Raw genomic sequence first — 22,730 nt, 5'->3', positions numbered from 1 at the left:
AATGCCATGGATGAAGCTTGCTTTCATTTAGCAAAATGTCATAGTGATCACCGATTGTTTGTCTGTAATAGTAAATAGCAACCTTTCTGTCAATGCTATAATAAAAAAAAACAGGTTATTGATGGTTACAAGTCTATTCCAATTTTGCTTATTATATTAAAAATGCTTCCTCATTTTGAGTACAGTGGGGCTTAGGTGATTTGAGTAGCAGTCACAGCTTATATTATATCAGCATAACTAAATCCTACTCTCTTCAGGTATATAAACTCATGATTCCATCCAGAAGTCATGTATTTATTCAAGAGACAGGAATATTAATAATAACATGCATTTTCCTTTACTGATCCATATAATTCAGATCTGTATTGAATATTAATTCTGTATTTCATGGATCTTGGTGATTGTATCAAGTTCAATGCTTCACATTTACCTGAGGAACTAATAAATTTTTGATAAAAATAGTTCACTATGAAACTTCAGAATCATTCTGGACAGTAGCATAATTATTTTTGCATTTATAGTAAGCACAATAGAAACGTTACCAAACAACATAAGTCCAATACTTTTTAATAGTACCACGGTCAGAAAAGAGCTTACATAGCATTTTTTCTTCTGCTTGCTTTACATTTATATTTTTGTCACAATACAAATAGCGTTCCTACAGTGCAAGATTAATGCTATGGTTTTCTATGTTCATTCTATATCATCTAAACTGCAGTTGGACCAAATAACAAAAAATAATCAACTAAATGCTAAACAACTCCTTGTAAAAATATGCATGGAGAGTCAAAGTCAGTATCAGAAAAAATGTCCCAGAATATATGCATAACTCACCATTTTTATTTTGGTAAAACTTCAGAGAACTTTTGTGATGATTCAATGAAAATCATACATATAAAGCTTTGCCACAGATTAGCTCAAGGTAGCTAGTTTTTATGGGACATGCTTACCATCATCATTATCATTATTGATGTAATTAATAATAATAACATTAGCACCTGAATTTAAGTAAATTATCCATCTGATACATGAGAGGTCTATTTTTTTCACTTTATATTTGTAGAAATTATTCCTAAAATTTTCTACTGGTTCCAAAATAGCTGAAAAAGAGCGTGTATAGCCAAGACAATCCTAAACAAAAAGAACAAAGCTGGAGGCATCACGCTACCTGACTTCAAACTCTACTACAAGGCTACAGTAACTAAAACAGCATGGTACTGGCACCAAAACAGATATATAGACCAATGGAACAGAACAGAGGCCTCAGAAATAATGCCACACATCTACAACAATCTGATCTTTGACAAACCTGATAAAAACAAGCAATGGGGAAAGGATTCCCTATTTAATAAATGCTGTTGGGAAAACTGGCTAGCCATATGCGGAAAACTGAAACTGAACCCATTCCTTACACCTTATACAACAATTGACTCAAGATGGATTAGAGACTTAAACATAAGACCTAAAACCATACAAACCCTAGAAGAAAACCTAGGCAATACCATTCAGGACATAGGCATGGGCAAAGACTTCATGACTAAAACATCAAAAGCAATGGCAACAAAAGCCAAAATTGACAAATGGGATCTAATTAAACTAAAGAGCTTCTGCACAGCAAAATAAACTATCATCAGGGTGAACAGGCAACCTACAGGATGGGAAAAAAATTTTGCAATCTATCCATCTAACAAACTGCTAATATCCAGAATCTACAAAGAACTTAAACAAATTTACAAGAATAAAGCAACCCCATCAAAAAGTGGGCAAAGGATATGAACAGACACTTCTCAAAAGAAGACATTTATGCAGCCAACAGACACATGAGAAAATGCTCATCATCATTGGTCATTAGAGAAATGCAAATCAAAACCATAATGAAATACCATCTCACACCAGTTAGAATGGCGATCATTAAAAAGTCAGGAAACAACAGATGCTGGAGAGGATGTGGAGAAATAGGAATGCTTTTACACTGTTGGTGGGAGTGTAAATTAGTTTAACCATTGTGGAAGACAGTGTGATGATTCCTCAAGGATCTAAAAGAAATACCATTTGACCCAGCAATCCTATTACTGAGTTTATACCCAAAGGATTATAAATCATTCTACTATAAAGACACATGTACATGTATGTTTATTGTGGCACTATTCACAATAGCAAAGACTTGGAACCAATCCATCAATGATAGACTGGATAAAGAAAATGTGGCACATATACACCGTGGAATACTATGCAGCCATAAAAAGGATGAGTTCATGTCCTTTGCAGGGACATGGATGAAGCTGGAAACCATCATTCTCAGCAAACGCACACAGGAACAGAAAACCAAACACCTCATGTTCTCACTCATAAGTAGGAGTTGAACAATGAGAACACCTGGACACAGGGAGGGGAACATCACACACTGGGGCCTGTCAGGGCATGGGGGGCTAGGAGATGGATAGCATTAGGAGAAATACCTAATGTAGATGACAGGTTGATGGGTGCAGCAAACCACCATGGCATGTGTATACCTATGTAACAAACCTGTACGTTCTGCACATGTATCCCAGAACTTAAAGTATAATTAAAAAAATAAAAAAGAAAGAAAGAAAACTAATAACCTAATTGCTGTGCTTCTAAGTATGATCATCGGCTTAGTACACAATACCAGTAGTGGTGGATTAAATGGCAAACTCAAGCTTAATCTAACTACTTCTTAATCTTCCCCAGACAGCCTTGTCAAATGCAATTTGCTCTATGGCAACCCTGCTCGGAAGGTAGCCTCACTTGGAGGCAAAATATCCACTGATGTTAACAAAATTCTCCATTTAAATAGAAACAAGTGCAGTGTTGAAAGCGAAAATGATTTTAGTTTGAAAAAATGGGGTTCATGAATCCTTCAACCATGACTATAGAAGTAAATATTTCTAATGCCGGGCAACAAAAGCAAAAGTCAAGGACTGATTGCATATCATTATATAGTATGTCTGTTAATTTTTTGTTTATGATTTTCTCTGGATTTAAGGATTCAATATGGGCTGCTTCAAATATAAAGGTAAGCATTATTAAGAAAATTACTTCCGAGAAAACAAGCAGAGTCTTTACTCGATTAAAAGGTTCTCATCTGTTAAACACTCACATATCTCAGGGCAGATAAGATTTTAGTGGTTGTAGAAAATGAGAGGTTACAAGCTAAGATTATTACAGAATCACAGAGCTAGGAGATCATCAGGGGGCCACTGAGTTTACCTTTCTGTCTACATTCAAAACAGCACCCAAGAGAGAAAATTGTACATCCTCTTCTTTAAAATTTTTAGCATAAACTGTATTTGAGCCTTCTTAACAGCCTTCTTTTTTGTTGTTGTTTTTAACTAGCACTTCATTTCTGAAGGAATTCTGAAAAAAGTAACTTAGGGATTACATCATAGAAATATCAGAACTAAATGAGGAGGGCAACACTTGTTGAGTTTCATATTCAAAAGAAACAACACCAACAACTGAGATAATGCCATCAGTAACACAGAAGGCCCATGAAGCTATACTAGACTAGGAGCTATACTATACTATACTATAGTATAGGAGCTATACTAGGAGCTATACTAAGCTATACTATACTACTACCTGGTGGCCTGGGATAATGGGAAAAGAACATAGATTCAAACTGAGCTTTAAAGGATGAAAAATCAAGAATAAGCAAAATAATTAAGTATTACATTACTTGCAGAAGAGAACATATGGGCCATTTGGGGACTGACTTGAGTTATATGTTAGGAAGAATTTCTTCAAAGTGAGGAAGGACACTAAACACTGAAATGAGCTCCTGGTATAGGTGATACAATTTTATCTTTGATGATGATCTTTTCTCAAAGTAAAGGTGCTAATGTTTGAACTAGTTTAGGCAAAATAGTTTACCTGAAGATGGAAGTATGACCTTATTAAATTAAATCAAAATGACTGAATAAACGCCATTTGGTGTCTGTTATTCTTTAGGATAAAAAATAATCATCAGAATTTTCTATCTCCATAACACGAAATATAATACTCCTAATACCTAATGTGTGTGGTGCAAACCTAAAATATTTCACCTGTGTATCACTAAGTCTATAATCAGTTAAGAGTGTCATCACCCCTCTTTCCAAAGGTTTCAAATACATATATTTAAAACCATTTTCAAATTAGTTATAGGTAAATAATATAAATGTATACTTGGAAACAAAACAATATTTCAATTGACAAAACATAATAATGGAAACTGGGTTCATGACTAATGACATACTCTGACTAAATCAAGAGATATAAATAGACATGAAAGACAACTATCAAACTGCTTGATAAAATAACTATAGTTTCTCTTTGTTTTTCAAATTCCAAGATAAGGAGAATACAATGAATACCTAAGTTTACCATGAACAAAATGCCTTTGTGTTGCCATTCATTTTACAATCAGACTCCAAAAAATATACATAGCTCAATGATTAGACAAGGTTTTCCCACACATCCATCGAGATCGGGGGCCGGTAGAGAACACCCATTTCTCCAGCATGGGATTTGAGTTTAGACTTGTTTAGAAGAAGTAACCAACAGGATCAGCGTTTATTCTCTAGCAGCCAAAGAACTCTCATCTGTTTCTCCTAGTCAGGGCATGTTGCTAGTAGTTGATTCTAGGCAGAGACACAAGCTTCATTGAAAGGACATCTGTCAGAACTGAGTTTTAATGTCACCTCTAATTACCTACTGGTTGCATGAACCTGCAGAAGAAACTTTATTTCTCTGAGGATAGTGGTAAACTGACCGTAATTTCTTATAAACATTAGTTCTCTTTTCTGTGGATTAGAGAAGGCATCATGATGGCATGTATGGGGATGACTATATTTTTTATAAGCAAATGTGGGTAAGAAATGACTCTCTCGTCTCTTGTTCTAGAAATGGAACTTCTACCTCTGTATGTGTGGCTGATACCTGTATGATCTTAAAATGACCTCATTGGTAACATTCACATTAATTAAAATGCTTCCAAATAGCAGCATGCCAATATACTAATTTATAATAAAAATATATCCATCAAGCTAATGAGCTATATTGACTGATTGCTGTATTTTTCCCTAAAGGTATAGATATAGATATAAATCCAAGTATATGGGAAGGAGAATCATAATCAATGAACTGGTTCCAAGTTAGTCTGGGTTCAGAACCAGGGGAATTCACTGGAAGGTGTAAATGGCTGGTGTATTTAGGCCATGACAACCTAATGCATTTTTCTGTCACCAGGGACACATTTGCTACATGGTCCAGAGACTTGTGTTCCTGTCCCAGAATCTCCACATCCTATCAATTGCTGGAAAGATACTGCCTGCATTTGCCCTTTTGAATCTCCTTTTTCTGTACTTGCGCTGTCAAATAAAAACAATTTCTGATGGATAAGCATGTTTACTCATAAGAGTGTTTAAGTGATGTGTAGGCTAAATGCTGAAATTTTAAGCTAAAATGCTACTTACTCGCTTGCATGGAAATACTAGGTAATAATTGACTAAGTGCTGTGCTGACTTTATATGGAAGCAAGATGGAGTTTCAGTAACATTCTCCACGTGCTGTTCTGAAAAATCATGAATACCTGATTATATATAAATTCTCTTTGAAAGGGAATACAGTGTTTTTACTTAGCATGAACAAAATGATTTTTCAGTTTTTCCATAGTGTCTCTCTTCAAAATGTTACATTTTGGCAAAAGCTAACAGAATAATATATACAAAGATGACAATCAATGAAAACAGAAACGCTATAATAATGGGTTCTGAGATTACAAAACTGAGAACCTGGGAATCAAGCCCAGTTCAACATTTACAATAATGGGATGTCACTTGCACCTCATGGTCTATAAGGGGATGGTGGAAAAATGAGGAAGTGGAAGGGAGGAGTCTTATCTGGTTCTCTGCCCAGTCAGTTCATTGTTGCACTAGAAAGTGATATAAATTCACAGTTCTCCTGTAAGGCTAGGTAAGGACATGAAATTCTCAGGGGAAAATGATATATCCAATTTAGAAGCTGCAATATGGGTCAAATAAATGTAAATGGGAATAATAAATGCCATCGAAAAAGTCCTAGACTAGGAAAAGCCCAGGGGTACTAGATATTGCAACAGTGGCACATAAGGAAAGCAGTAACAGCATTTCATTAGGATATTTTATTAGCTGGAAGGATTTTTTAAAGGAGAAAATTTATGTACTTCATATAGTTAATTTGTACTCAAATATTTAAAATGCTTCTTTTGACTATGTGTGTGTGTGTGTATATATATATATTCATTTCTATTTTTATCACAGAGAGTAAGATCGCCGAAATCTCCCTATTTATATACATATAGTAAAAGCCTTCATTATATAAAAATAATCTACAAAGCCCACTCACAGGTCAAGTGTATTTAACTCTGAGTTAGGAAACTGTATACTGAAGTACAGCCCACTCTTGTTCCTTTTACAGCCAGTCTCTATGCAAGAAGTCTGAAACGAATATTTCAGTGACATTCCTCTGTAGTAATGCCCCTTGTTTGTTTTAAAGATTCAGTTTTAAAAACTTATGTGCCCCAATTAAGTGGATATTGTCCAATAGACTTGATAGGAAATCACACATTTAAAAATATTACCTCATAATACGTTGTCTTATTGGTAGATCTAATGTAAAGGGTTTTATATTTCACTATGTACAACATTTTTAATAATAAAAATATTTCCTTCAAATTCAGATCAGAGCACTTTCTGGATTGGTAAGTACTTTTTGGTTTCAAAAATACATTTTAAATTTGAAAGAGAATTTCTGGATTCAGAAAGAGTTTAATATTTAACACACAAAAATGTGTTTTAAATCATCTGCCTTTGACAGCTCAGCTAACAAGCCAATCTTTAGACTTTACCAGAAACTTTTGCATGTGGAATTAGGGCAGGGACTCCTTGCAATAAATTTTTTAAAATCTTAGCTTCATTGGCTAAATTTAAGAGTCTTGAGATCTGGAAATGAAGGAGGAATTATATATTATAAATTATCATGGAAAGAAGGTACATTTCTAATTAAATGAATTTTGACTTAGAATAAAATGACTGAAACTTTTGGTGCTTTTCCTGTCTAAATTGTAGGACTAGAGTAGTAGGATGATATTAGAATTGTATTAGCTGAGTCAGTGCTTAGGGAGCATTTTGAGATCCTTGGCCTTTAAGCACCACACACTTTGAAAGAAGCAATTTTACTTATAGCTCAATATAATATAATACAATATGGAGAAATAATGTCAACGACAGCTTCAAGGGGTGTTGCCCTATTTATGAAACCTTAACATGTCACTTATGTGTGGCTGGTTATGCTCCTCCATACAAGCAGCTAAGACAACCATTTTACTGATGCAAAAATTAATAAAGAAAACAAAAGTAAGAAATGAAGGCAGAAAGTGAAAGAAGAAAGAGACCAAAAAAGATGCCTCACAATCACAAGCCATTCCACAGGCAGAGGCAAATGATAAGATTTGTTTACTTTGTTCTCACCAAATGTAATTATAAACCACTTGGTTCTTTGTTTTACTGTTAATATTGTAAATTCTGTAAATCTCAATACATCTTTCCTGTCCCACTCCCCAGATGCCACATGGTCATTTTATAGAAGGACCATTTCTCACCCACATGAACCTAGGGGGTGAAAAAGGGATGACTGATTTAAATATCCTAACTCAGAATTTATGTGGATTTAAAAATCTCTGACTTAATGTTGCATTAACTACTGGTGGCTGCTTTACTGCCTTTAAAACATGCATATATAATTGGATACTGTAATGCTTTGCGGGTAAAATAAATACCAACTCACACTAAAATAAATACTCCGCATGATGAAATTCATGTAGACATAAATTAATCATTTACCCGTTAGCCAATATGCACAGGAAAGAAATAGATCACTTATTAAAGGTTGCCTCATCTATAAAATGGGAAAATAAAATGCTGATATATTTTACAGTGCTGCTGTGAGGAAAAAATGTATAAAATTATTGCTAAGCCGTTTATAAACCATAAAATGCAGTATGAACATTAAATTAATAATATTTGTACTAATTCAGATTCAACACCCTCTGCATTAAATATATATTTTTGCCTATTGGAGCATACACAAAACTGAGCTGAGGCTTTTTATTTAATTTTTAATGGTGTCTTCAGAATTCTGCAAAGCATCACAGAAGTTATTGGCCATGTGAAAACAACATTTCAGTGGCTTATTCCCACCATTTCTGAGACAAAGTTCCTGGCTGTTCACATCTCCAACCCCATATTTAAAGTCTTCTCCCAAAGGGCCTTATGTCTCCACTTGCATAGACACAGCAGTTACAAAAGGAACATGGGTTTGAATTTCTCAATCAAGTGGAAGTTATTAACATGCTTTGGGCTTTGTTTTATTCTACATTATAGACGGAGATAGAGAATTAATGCTAAGTTGGGAGTGAGAGTGGGTATGTTGGGTCTCTGCATATTGTATCAAAATGATCTGCACTGTAAACCCCTGCTGGGACAGCAGCATGGCTATGAGTCAGCAGGGTCTCAAGGCTATCAAGCTGCTCAAAATGTTGCTGGCTCTAGAGATAAATCAAGCTTTTGTTTCTCAGCTCGCATCCAGAAATGTCATTCAAGGGCACAAGAGAGAGTTAAGCAACATAGAACATAGTTCCTTTCTTCTTCTACTTCTTCTTCTTTTTCTTTTTTTAATAGAGTATTGTTATTTTGAAGACTTACTTGTACAAAATCCGTAATACACTCAGCACATTTTTAACATTGTCAATGTCCCTTTGATTCTCAATGACAAAACATATCAGACGTTCCTCCACTCACTTCCTTTTATAGAGGCCATTAATATAGAAATATCTCCTCTTCTTCTATAAAATGATAAATGGCTGGCCGGAGATGTCTTAAACACTGCCAAATCTCCCCCAATGTATCATGTGTCACCAGCAATAATAAACAGTGACTAATCTTTGGTCATGAATTATATTTATGGCTTCCTTGTCATCAGTAGGTAGGTATTTTCTCGAACCAGGTTCAAGGCTCTAATATTTATGCTAGGAACATGTGTGCTAGGACAAGTGTGCCTAGGTTCAAAGGAAACTAATCCTCATTTGTTTTTTTCATTTCATTGCTTATGGAGCTTGTTATTTTCATCTGTATCTACCTCTTTTTGCCTCAGGATTTACCCAGGAGTATTCTGATCAGGATTCTAATTTATCCCAGTAAATTTACCATTTTGGTGATAACAGTGTCTTGCCCAATAGGAAAAATAATAAGGAAAGGAATATGGCTAAAATGCAAACTTACCTAGTTAAAGTTTATCAATGGTCAAAAAGAAAATACAATGAAACCATGCCCTCCATCTCATAAATCCAGCTGTGGGTAACAGGATCAAAGTTTTCCTAAACAAACTCTAATAAAGGCAGAACACCAGAATACACAATCACTATATTGCAGAATGGCAAATTAAGGCTCTGAAGGAAAAGAAATGAGGTGAATATGGGTACAATTCAACTTCAATTCAATTTAACCAATACCAGGCACTGGAGTACATGGTTGGGATACAGCAGTGAAAGTCAACAACAATTATTGCCTGCTTGCAGTTTATGTTTTAGATGAGGGAGAAAGACTGTAACAATGAGTGAATTACATCATTTATCAGAAGTTGGCAAGTATCACAGAGAGAAATAAATCAGAAAAGGGAACTGGAAAGTGTGGGAAGAGATTACATTTCTAGAAGGGTAGTTAGTGAAGATCTTATTGAGAAGGTGAGATTTGAACAAAGACTTCAAGGAGGTGAGAGAGCAAGTGGTGGATGTGTGACTAAAGAAAAGTGTTCCAGACAGAGGAAATAGCAAGTGAAAAGGTCCTGAGGCAGAAACATACTATGTGTTCTGGCAGAGTGGCTGGAGTAGAGAAGAACGGAAGAGGGAGGAACCGGAAGGAAGTGAGGTCAGGCAGGTCATTGCTGGCTGACTCTGCGTGAAACAGGCAGCCAATGGAGGATTCTGAGTCAAGGAGCAAAATGATATGATTTATACTTTATTGAAAAAAAGACTGTAGGAGGCAAGGGTGGAAGCAAAGTGATCAGTTAAATTCATTAAAATTAATACTTCAACTCTCCTCTTTGCATTAGCTTAATGAATATGAGCAAGACATTAATGATAGGGGATAGTTTAAAATTAAATGCAAACATATGAGAGTTGTAATTACACAAAGCTAAAACTGGCTGGAAGAGAGAATTCAATACAAAAATCAATAAATGTCCACTGGACCAATTGGTAAGTTGAACACATTTTTGACTAAGTTGTGAATATATGATTTAAAAAATGATTAAACTTTGGGAACTTCAAGCATCGAATGCTAAGGAATAGATTTAAAATGTTGCTCCTTAACATTGACTGGGTTGTGGAATTAAACAAGTGTCTATCTTGACACTGAGATGCTCTTCTCAGGTACCTTTCAGTCCTTTGCTTATTGAGAGTTGGAAGTTGGGGAAACATGAGCAGTTAAGCAGAAAGCATACCACCAAGAAAGATGAAGGAACCCAGAGTTTGGATTCATGGTAAGTGTTTATTTTCAAACTTAGAACATATGAACGATGGGAACACACATAAAAAGTGGGGTCTTCTCTGGGGAATAAAGAAAAAGGAAAAATCTAAACACTGATGAAAGGCGAATTTAGAATTCAGCCTTCTACTCAACCTTCCTGGCAGTAGAAATGATTAGGTTAAGAAACAGAGCTCTTTCCCATCTCTCCTGAGCTGTTTAAGTTTAGAACAGATTGGGACTGAAAAACTGTCAAATTTCACAGTAGGAATGCCCATTCAAAGAGCCACTTCCCCTCTCTGAAGTAGGTTACTACATTCACCTGGGGAAATTTCTACTGGTTTATAATTAGGTGGCTAATTAAAAAGTGGATTATCAACTATATTAAAATATGCTAGAAAGATGTGTACATTTTTCTTTCTTTAATTTTGGAAATCTGCCATTTCCTTAAAAATATCCTTACTGGGAAATTCCATGTTTGATATATAAGCTTTCTTTTTTCTTCAGAAATAAATTTTTTTGAAGTGAGTCTAAGATTTCTGTTTATTGAGGTAATGAATGTAATTTGATGTTTCTCTGTCAGTAAAAAGTACTTAACATCATAGCTATCATTCTTTACAATAAGAAGAGAAGGCTATAATTAGAACTCCAAGGCAATGCAAGGTCCCCAGAATTACTTTAGAGTGAAAATAATAAAGATGATGAAAATAATAACTGTTTTCATTTACTCACTTATATGCCAAATGCTTTGTGTCTCAATTATCTCAAGAGCCCTACGAGGTAAATTTATGCCCATTAAACAGATGAAGAAACTGAGCGCAGAGAAATTGGGTAAATTATCCAAGGTCACACTGCTTGAAGATTGTAAAGCTGAAATGCAAACTCACGTCTGACCTCAAAACTCTTGCATTAACCAAGATTTTTTCCCCCTCTTAAAATAGTTTAGCATCAAGTCAAAACTATTTTGATGTATTTAACTGGTTTTGAAATTGATAATATTCATGTATCACATAAGCAATGAATCAAGATCTTATATTAATCAGACCATATTTCTGAGCCACTTGTCCAAATATTAGCTTATTTTACAAAGTAAAACATGATCATCAGGAGACTCCTGATGCATTACTAACAGCACAAGTTAAAAAGTTAGCAGTCACTTGGTACTATAAGTTAATTTTTTTTGTTTGTTTACATGGAGTTTCGCTCTTGTTGCCCAAGCTGGAGTGCAATGGTGCGATCTCGGCTCACTGCAACCTCCACCTCCTGGGTTCAAGCGATTCTCCTGCTTCAGCCTCCCAAGTAGCTGGGATTACAGGTGTGCATCACCATGCCTGGATAGTTTTTTGTATTTTTAGCGGAAATGGGGTTTCACCCTGTTAGCCAGGCTGGTCTCAAACTCCTGACCTCAGGTGATCCACTCGCCTCAGCCTCCCAAAGGGCTGGGATTACAAGTGTGAGCCACTGCGCCTGGCCTGTAAGTTACTTTTTATTTGTCTTTTTCTATTTCTTCCAATTTCTGAGAAGATTAAATGACTAATTTCTGAGAAATGGCAGCCCATGAACTTTGCTATAATCATATCTATGTGCCTTCTAGACTAGTCAAGTATTAAGTGGGTAACTCTACTCCTAAAGGCACCTATATATTTGCCACTTCAAGTAGATAACTTAGCAGACAGGCATGACTAACTGTACTGGGATAGGCTTACTGAACTGTTGATAGTACTTAGTACTGATACCATTTGGGTGATGTGGAGTTCCTTCTCAAATGACAACAATAACAACATAATTATACTAATATTTTTGAGGGTGTACTGTGTATCAGGCATTGTGCTCATTGCATATATTACTTCACATTACTCCAGGGTTTCTCAACCTTGATACCATTGATATTTTTGGCCAGATGACTCTTTGTTGTTGGGGGCCATCTTGTGCAACTAGGATAATTAGCAAGCATCCCTGGCCTCCCTAGATACCAGTAGCACACTCAGTCCCTCCAATTGTTACAGCCAAATTTCTCCTGGCGGGCAAAACTTCCTCCTATTGGGAACCTCTGTTTTACTTCCTCTATGAGTCTAGGAGGCTGATACTGTTAGACTAATATTACTGATGAGGAAATTGTGGCTCCCAGAGACTTACATAAAATGCCTAAGGTCTCACAGATAGTAAGTTACAGAGCTAGAATGCATATAAATTGTCTCTCTTGAACACGGTTACATTGAGGTTGAAATTCACATGTGAATTTCATGTGCATTTCATTTGCCCTCTTTCCTCTTCTTCCTGTCCTTCTTATGGTGGGCATGGAACAGTGGGAGGGAAAGGCAGTGCACATGACATAAGGCACATAACTTTTATTGTTCCATGGTCTTTTAATCGACAGATTAATTCCATTTTAACTGGAATTCTGGAAACTAATGAAAAAAAATTACAAGTGCTAGATGGTCTATTCTCAGTGTTCTTGAATCTGTCTGATTTAATTCTAACCAATTAGCATGCCATTATGGAGGAATATTATGTTGGGAATCAATATTAAGCTAAATACTAATATTTTATTCAGTATTAAAAATTTATACAAATGGTAATACAAGTGCTTTATCCCTACTTTCTCTAAATGAGAAGAAATGCTTCCTTAGGGCGATTCCAGTGAAAATGATATCTTCTTAGGAGACTATTGGTATTATGCTTTACATAGATCATTGCTTAAATGAATCACTAACAATTAACTGAATGAAATTTGCTTATTATAAGACAATGAGTTTTTCAGGATATCAAAAATTGTTTTTCTTCTTATAGTTACAGTGTAATCCCACGCTGAGAACAAAAGCACATTATTGTCCAATATTATTCTATGTAAAAGAATAAAATAAGTGTCATGCTTACCCTGATTTTAGTATATCATTTCTTTCTTTTTTCCTCTTGGATACTTTACTCTTTATTGATTAAGATATAATACTAGGCTGGAATTTTTGAATCTAAATGTATCCAGATTTTGCATTTTACGTCTTTGCAAAGAGGAATACACCTAGATGCACTCAAATACACCTAAACACTGAGCTAGGTGAGCATGTAATAACCCCCTAAAGATAGTTTAGTAAGGCATGATTTCAAAACTAGATTTCAAACCTGCTTTCCAAATTGTGCACCTGGGTACCTTCCCCAATGTCTGGCCTTGCCTTGCTACATAGCATGGACCCTGCAGAGCTTCCTGGCCCTGCCCTCCTTCTGGCCTGTTCCTCTATTTCTTCTACCTCCTAATTGCAGTAACTTTTTCCAGCTTCCAAGGTAGGGTAGCAATGAAAGATTTCCATAGTTTGGATCTAATGAAGACATTTACAATTTTTATCACTTACGTACTTTAATTCCCAACTTCTTGGTCAAATATTTGACAACTACCTGAAAACTAAACCATTTAAAATCTCTCTAACTTTCTGAATTATTGTACTCTGTTCCTCAGTATTAAAATTAGAAAAGTTTTGCTCCATATTTTTGCTCCAATTGGGTAGGCAACATCTATCGGTTAATATGCACGTAGCTTGTAAAGGGTGCTTGTAACTCTAAAGCCGTATTAGAAGTTAAAAACTGACACGCAAAATCAAAGGAAAAAAATCATTGAATAAATTAAGTTAACTGAAACATTACAGATTGGAAGTCTGTTCAGCATAGTAATCACCATTACCAATAGGAAAATTTAAACGAAAAAAATAACATTGAATGGATTGACTTTTCTAAAATATTGATAGGATTTTATTAATAAGTGTTTTATGCATATGGCTATTCTGAACATTCCTTTAAAAATGAAAGACTACAGCCTTAATGAGAGATATTATTACATGAACATATTTGAATCTGGCTTATGAAACATAGGGCTTGAGAATTTGAAATGTGTGCATAAAATGCAAATAGATTTAATTAACTGAAAACCCATAAGACAGAACTTCTTCAAATAAGCAATTACTTTGGGGACTAATAGTGTAAATAGGATCCTGGTTCATTAGCACAAATACCCATATGAGAGAAGGATCAGCAAATTTTATTCTTTAAGTTATTTATGCACACATGGTAATATCTCATTAATTTGGGGCTTCAATAAATTTAAAATATTTTGGTAATTTGTTCATGAGCTGGGTGGACGTTTACTTTTGCTTTGTAAACACTTTATTTATAGGTGGATAATATATGGTGTTTTAAACATTTATTTTCAGTCTTATGTACACTTTTTAGACACAGAATAAACAATTTTCAAGGAACCTCAGGCACTTTACAAGTTCCTACATACATCCAATCTATATGCTAATAACAAAATGTTCATATGATTTATTATAACAGGTCTCCTTAAGGACTTCTACTTTATAAGGTTTTGTTGAAGTTAGTATATGTAGTTAAAGGTAATAAAAGCCACATTTGTTTAAGAGTTATGTATAATTCAGCTTTCCCACAAATTCATATATGCCCACCATCTTAATTCTTTGGAATAAATGAAATGTTACAATATTTGCAGCTACACACAGAGAGTTTTCCTTTTAAATATGCATTAGACCATATAAACATATGAAGAAAAATAAAATATAATGAAGAGTGAAAATAACAAATAATTTTATGGGTGGACAAAGGAAAGTAAACTGTCCATACTGTCCTTTTCAAATAATTCTACTTTTTTTAGGCACAATACTCTGGGGAAAAAATTCAATAATGTGGACCTTTTTTCAAAAGCTGATTTTACTCACTTGGGATGACTCTAGTTCTAATAAGATTTTCTAATTAAAGACATTCAGTGCCCAGGCCAAAAAGGGTGGATGCTCCAAGCTAAGGCATCTGGGAAAAAGAGAAATGCCACGCACAGCAATCTGGTCATTTCTAAATCTTTCTTGTATATGGTCATGACTTTTCAGAGTCCACATGTCAATTTCCTGCACAAAATGCTACGCACTAAAGAATTTTAAGTGCGTATAAAATGGGTAGAAGAGTTATGTTATTTTAGTAATCAAAACTCATATGTAGGTCCAAATGACTCAAATTGTAAACCAGAGAAAACATATTCAACTAGAATTTATAAAACCCATAATTGAACTAAGAAATGTAATATTTCTATTTTTTGTGAAACATAATGAAGACAATCTAGATATTATTCATAAGTCATGCCATCTTTACGCAAGATGCTTTTCCATTTCTTTGTTAAATATTGTGAGAAAGGGGAAAGCCAATTCTGTTACCTAAATTAGTAGTTACTCACCAGATGAAGGGGGAAAATCAACTTCAATTCCATCTTCATAACTTAGTCAAGAATGCTTGATGAAGAGGACTCTTTCATGTGCTTCTTGATTATCATAAAACCTAGGAAAGAGATACATACAAGCATGGAATGTTTCACTCTCAAGAAGAAAACCACTCAAACAATATTAGTTTCTTATGTCAGTGATTATTTCTCATGAGAATGAGAAGTGTGCCAACCAACTACATGCCATTGACAAATCTCCTAGCTGCTTACAAAAGTCAGAGCAAAGAAGGCTGAAATGACTACTGCCTTTGGAGACAGAATATCTGGGGTCAAATCTCACTCATAGTTTTCATCTGAGTGAACTTTAAGTTCTTAACTTCCTGGTGATGCTGCCCTCATCTTCCAGGTGGAAGTAATAATACCAGTTACTCAGTAGGACTGTTTTGACAGTCAAACGAGATAATGTTTGGAAAGGAATTTCTTTAACAGCAACACTTTTTATTTATGCTATGACTTTCTTTTTACCTTGAGGATTTGAGGTGCTTTCCAAGAAATTAATGAAATATAAATAAAAGATATATATATATATAATATATATATAGGCCATATATACTGGTCAACACAGTTGAAGTGATTGACATTATAATTTGGATTTGAATTCCTTGGTAATTTAGGTGAAAGGAAAACAAAGTCCTATTCGTAGGAGAAACCCTGTAAGTCCTATTCTTAGGAGAAAGCATATCACTTCCTCCAAAGAAACCAAATATTTTATCCTCCTAATAAAAAATTCATTGAGAAATTTTTCATGTAAAACCTGAAATAGAGGCATTGAGATAAAATGGACTATTTTATGAGTAGGACTGACTACCTAATATAAAAACTGAAGGGCAAAACAGTAGTTTTGCTTGGAGGTAGTTATTATTGCCATAAAAACTGTGTTATTCCTAGAAACAAACCTGAAGCTTGAATCAGGAAAACCTTAAATACAAAACCAATAACTCCCAATTGGCAAATCATCCAGCTCACCTCCCCTTCTGTGCCTCTCTAACAAAGACACAAGCAGCTTCTTTACTAAGTCATTTTCTCAACAGTAAGGAGGAGTTTCTGAAGGAAATTGTTGATTGCTGGTGGCTCCAGGCCAGTTGCTGCTCATTAATGAGTAAGGGCAGAGCTGCAAAAATGAAGCGTGGACCCAGATGTGAGACAGAACGGATAGCTGCACAGCCCATTTCATGGGGCCGTTCCACAGGGAAAGGAAGAGAAACAGAAAAGGCACAACCTAGTGATTATATCAGTGAAACAAATCACAGCATGAGGCTTCTTCCTTGAAATCCACATCTTTTTCTTGTCTTTCCTGAAACCTCAATTCCCATCTCAAGAAACTCCCCTGAATTTTCTTCTTCTGGCTTTTCTTCTTCTGCCTTCCCTTAAACGTGGACCTTCCACAAGATTCTCCACTTGGCAGCAATTTCATTCACATTTAGAGCTTAAATTATATCTTTTTGGATGCTTTTGTGAACTAGATCTTCATTCCCATCCTCTCCTGAATTTGACTTTTTTCCCTGTTCCTTAAAATCAGTGGCACTGCCACTCTCCCTGGTTCGACACTTGGCATCATCTTCATTCTCTTACTTCCCACAATACACATATCCAATGATTAAATTATGGCCACCTTGCATACAAAAAGCCCTATTTCCCATTGACATATCCAAGGTCGCTGACATAATTCAGAAACTCACCCACCATCCTCCATCTCCCATGTAGGCAATGACCTCTCATCTAATGTATTCCTGCTTTCAATCTCCCATCATTTCCCAGGTTTCCAGGTGCTTCTAGTCTTTTTCTTAAACCTCATGCTTCTCCCCTTGCTTGAAAACTTCTAACAGCTCTTCAACAGACCTGTACAGGATAAACTTTCCAAGCACAGCTTTCCAAGATCTGAGATCAATACGTTTACCACTTTCCACATAACCTCTCTAGTCATTCTAAACCATCTCCCCTCACTATCAAACCCTCCCCACCCCCTAACTCCTGCGAAAAGTTGTTTCCTGCCTCTGAGATCCTGGTTAGTAGCTTTCTGCTGTCTGAAATACTCAACTTTTAACACACAGTTATATTTATTTATTTCAAGGAACCAAGATTTTATTTTTAAAACAATATAATTTCAACTTTTATTTTATATTCAAGGGATACATGTGCAGGTTTGTTACATAGATACAATGTGTGGATGCTGAGGTTTGGGGTACAAATTATCCTGTTACCCAGGTAGTGAGCAGAGTACCCACTAGGTAGTTGTTCAGCCCTTGCCCCTCCTTCCCTCCCCCTCTAGTAGTCCCTAGTGTCTGTTGTTCCCTTCTTTATGTCCATGTGCACCCAACATTTAGCTCCCACTCATAAATGAGAACATACAGTATTTGGTTTACCATTTCTGTGATAATTCACTTAGGATAATGGCCTCCAGCTGCATTCATGTTGCTGCAAAGGACATGATTTTGTCACTTTTATGGCTGTGAAGTATTCCACGGTGTATGTACACCACGTTTTCTTTATCCAATCCACCACTGATGGGCTCCTAGGTTGATCCCATGTCTTTGCTATTGTGAATAGTGATGCGATGAACACATGAATTAATACCAAGTTTAAATACTACCTCCTTCAGGGATCTTCCTGAATCCTTGGTTAAGAATTCATTGTACCCTCCTCTTCTACAAACCAAGGATCCTTAATTGTACCCTTCCTATGAAAGTTGCATTTATAGTACTCTGGCTTTATTCTGGATAGCTATACACCCAGCAGTGCCTTTACTATCAGGAAGTTTATAATTTGGCTAGGGAAACCTTGCTTTAATCACATTTCTAACTTCCATGGGGTAATACTGAATGCTCTAAAAATTATAGGAGATTAAAGCATTTTTTTTTTTTCAGTCAAATAGCACTGTGAAAGGCTCTGAACATAGGGTTAAGGACACCATTTTAGAAAATATTTTTGAACAATAAGTGACAACAGTAAGACTGTCTGATTTGAAAGACAAAAAGAATGAAAAGAGAAAATGAGAGAGAGAAAAAAGTAGAAGTAGAAGTTGATGTGTTATTTTTCTTTCTTAAAACACAAATTTGACTATTTTATAAAAATCAAGTAAGTAGTTACATCTGAGGAAAAATGTTGCATTTGTTTTAAGACATCAGATTACAAAATGCATTTGAGATTATCACATGAATTTATTTTATGGCAAAAGTATATTTTATGGTAGATTTTCCATGGGGAATGGAAAATGTCTTCCTGGTGCCTGTCCTAGTCCTAATGCCTAGTACATATAAGATAGGTTGATATTTGTTGAATGAATAAATGTTTACTCAGCCTTCTCTCTCTCCAGTTGCCCCCTAATCTCTCACTTCCTCTTCATAGGCAAACTACTGCAAATAATCATAGACACATCTTTCTTCTCTTACCTCCCAGTGACAGCTCACAGCTGTGCAATCTAACCTCTGCCTTATCACCTTGTCCCTGTGCTGAGACAGTGACGCCCACTCTGCCCCTACTCTGGGTGGGGTTCAAACTTTGGTGCTAGAGCAGAAGCAGGAAGGAAAACTGAGGCTGCAGTTCATGGAAGTCCCCAAGCATGTGCTCTGTGATGTCCCAGGCTCCCCCGACCCCCACCCTACACCCCACATAGCAATGCAAGCAAGTGGGAGAGGCAAGCCAGCATTGCTTCGTGACACTTATTTACCCTGGCCGTAGGAGCACCACTGATGGGACAAACAGGTGGGGCTGTGCTCATACAATACTCTTGGTGTGCAGGTTCAATCTTTTCTCTCCAATTCAGATCTCAGAACCTCAGACTGTTCTATGCTCCATCCTAGTTTCTCTCTCTTTCTAGTGGTCACCAATAGGCCAATGATTTTTCTATCTTGCCTATTCCTCAAGAATCTTTTTGAGACAGATGCAAGATGTGAACATGTAAAATATTCTCAAATAGGCAGGATGACAGACAGAACCAGTTACAACTGTCATTTCCCGTACATATCACTTAGAAATTTCTCTTTAATTCAAAAATAATTCTCCCCTGACCAGTATTCTCCCTCCATGCTCAATAAAACACACATTTCTCAGTCTTCTTCTTTCAACTCAGCTGACCCCTGCTTCTTTCCTAGAACGCTTGCTCCTCTGCCCACCATGACCCAGGAATCCCTGGGTTTCCTTCTGTTTCTTTTGCTGTCTTTCATCCTCTGTGGACTCTTTCACTACTGGGCCATTATGGGTTTAATTTCCTCCAGGCATTTTGGTCTCAGTGTTTTCTTCTATCACTTGCTTCATTATCTTTCTCTAAGCAATCATATCTGCCTCCAGACCTATGAATGTCACGATGAGTCAGAAGTTTATATCTTTGACAAGCCCCACACCCATAATCCACTGTCTGTCTGCTGTCTCCCGTGATGTCTGGAGACATCTCAAACTCAACATGTCCAACACTGAGCTTAGCATCTGTTTTCACACACACGTTCCTCCTCCATTGTTCCCTGACACTTCCTCATGGGGTGCACATAGATAACACAGAAGGTGGCCTGTCAATTTTACCTCCTATATATCTCTTGAATCCATTCACCTTTCAGAAGTCACTAACACCTCATCCTTCTCCTTTAGGCCAGGGTATCACTATCTCTCTACTGAAATATTTCACTGATCTGCATACCTTTCCCCCTTGCCAACCCATATTCCACATGGTAGCCAGAAATATATTTTCAAAATGTAAAATTGATGATGTAACTAACTACAGCACTCCCTACCCCCCACCAAAAAAAACAAAACAACCAAAATCCTCAATCTTCTCACTGGTCCTAGGATAAAGGCATATTTCTTGATATGGCTAAAAAGGCTCCCATGGTGATGGACCTGATAACATCTCCAGACTTAAGCAGTTCACTCCTCTTCTGTACTCCAGACATTGTGGCCTTCCCTCAGTAATTTTTTTTTTTTTTTTTTGAGATGGAGATGAAGTCTTGTTCCTTCCTCTGTCACTCAGGCTGGAGTGCAGTGGTGCAATCTCGGCTCACTGGAACCTCTGCCTCCTGGGTTCAAGCAATTCTCCTGCCTCAGCCTCCCGAGCAGCTGGGATTACAAGCGCTTGCCACCATGCCCGGCTAATTTTTGTAATGTTTTTTTTAGTAGAGACAGAGTTTCACCATCTTGGCCAGGCTGGTCTCAAACTCCTGACCTTGTGATCCGCCCGCCTCAGCTTCCCAAAGTGCTGGAATTACAGGCACGAGCCCCCGTGCCCGACCTTCCCTCAGTCTTTCATGCTGCCTGTTCTGTCTCCTGCTAGAGGACTTCCCTGTGTAGCATGCCTTCTGCCTATATGCCTGGTCTAGTTGAAGCCTGTGCATCATTTGGATCTCATTTTACAGAACCTTCTATCTCTCTTTTGTAGCACTTAGAACAATTTCGATTTCATATTCATGTGTGTCATTCTTTTACTGTCTGTCTTCCCTTCCTAGTCCATAGGCCAAATGGAGGAAGGGAGTATCTGATGCAATTCGGTGTCTAACACATAGTAGATTATCAATAGAGACAACTTTTTTGAAAGTGTGAGTGTGTGAAATCAGTATGAAAAGACATAAATTCAGTGAGAAACATGTACCAACCCAGGATTTTTAAACACCAGGCTAGGAGTACATTTTGCACAGAATTGGGGTCAGTCACAAGAGCACTGAGAGCTTTGAATGGATATAAGAAATGAAAGGAGGAAGATTTCCGTTCTCATTCAGGTTTAGTAGTGGGTGAATGGGAATGATAGGGGTTTCTGAATGAAACATTTCACCTGAGCAGATGCAACTGGTTTTATGATATAAGATGCGTGCTAAGATACGAAGGTAGTATTTTCCAGTCCTATTATCTTCATTTTTGCTACTGTATATATTGAATAGAAGTCATTGCAAGGGGAGGAAAGGAGGACAAGGTCCACAGACATGCTGGGGACACAAAGGAGAGAAGAGATTTCAAAAATGCCTAAGTCTCTGGATTGTAGATATTCTGCTGGATATGCCTTTTTATATCTTAGCTTCTAAAATTCATGTCATCAAATGCAATATAATTGTCTCTGCTTCCATATGGTGACAGAATTCTAGCAACTGTATCAGGAGCTCAATAAATAGGCGAAACATAAATGTTGCATAAGATGTTTTCCCTCAGACACATTTTTCTCATGCCCCCAAATCATGAAACACAAATTTTGTAAATTAGAATAGTATCAGTTATGAATGCATTTTTGCAATTATGAGAGTAAAAACATTCCACATTGAAATAAGAAATGTCATCTGATTTTGATCTAACACAAAGGGGAAAAAAAACACATTCCATTTAAGAATGACAAATAAAGCTGTCAATGTGATCCATTTATAGCCCCTCAGAGAATGCCACAAATCCACATAATGTTCTAAGAAGCTAGTTATTGTATTTGCTCTCTCAAATAAAGAAGGCATAGAAGTCCCAGATAGACTCCTATCCAAGGAAACTAAGGTTAGCAGGAATAACTTGCTTTAGTCAATGTCCTAGGTGCATGCCTCTTAAGGAGAGAATGAGAGCTTCTGGCTTTTTACTAAATAGTGTGCAACAATGGAAATGGTGGAGTGATGGAGGGGAAGTGTCTCTCTGCTTGGTTAGGTAAAAAGAGGGACTGTAAGAAAACGGAGAAAACCCATTGTCTTCATTACACAAGCTCCATCTCTCCTTACTGGTGTAATGAGGCCTCCTTCCAAAGGTCTACTGCTGACAAAAATTACAATAAGCCATAAAACCTTAATTATAAACATTCAAAGTGCTAGTCATTTTAAAGCATTTTTTAATGGGTTATTTCAGGCTCAGCTACAAGGGCACATGCCAAAAACAAAACACCAGAAATATATCTCTTTATTCCTTATTACAATACTCAAGCTTTCTTCTTTTAAGAGGCAGTTTCTATT

At 36.4% G+C, this 22,730-nt stretch overlaps 1 protein-coding gene across 4 annotated transcripts in view; it reads right to left on the bottom strand.

Moving 5' to 3' along the window:
• RHOBTB1 (Rho related BTB domain containing 1) overlaps positions 1-22,730 on the bottom strand; it is a 134,332-nt gene that overhangs the window by 103,547 nt on the left and 8,055 nt on the right. For all 4 annotated transcript variants that reach the window (XM_050803032.1, XM_050803033.1, XM_050803034.1 and 1 more), the window contains exon 2: positions 15,790-15,890. The gene's annotated coding sequence lies outside the window, so the exon portion shown is untranslated. The remainder of the gene's footprint in view (positions 1-15,789; positions 15,891-22,730) is intronic.

Source organism: Macaca thibetana, chromosome 9, assembly GCF_024542745.1.
Source record: "Macaca thibetana thibetana isolate TM-01 chromosome 9, ASM2454274v1, whole genome shotgun sequence".
Lineage (NCBI taxonomy): Eukaryota > Metazoa > Chordata > Mammalia > Primates > Cercopithecidae > Macaca > Macaca thibetana.
Note: the sequence above shows the minus strand (reverse complement) of the source record. Positions and strands in the feature narration are given on the sequence as shown.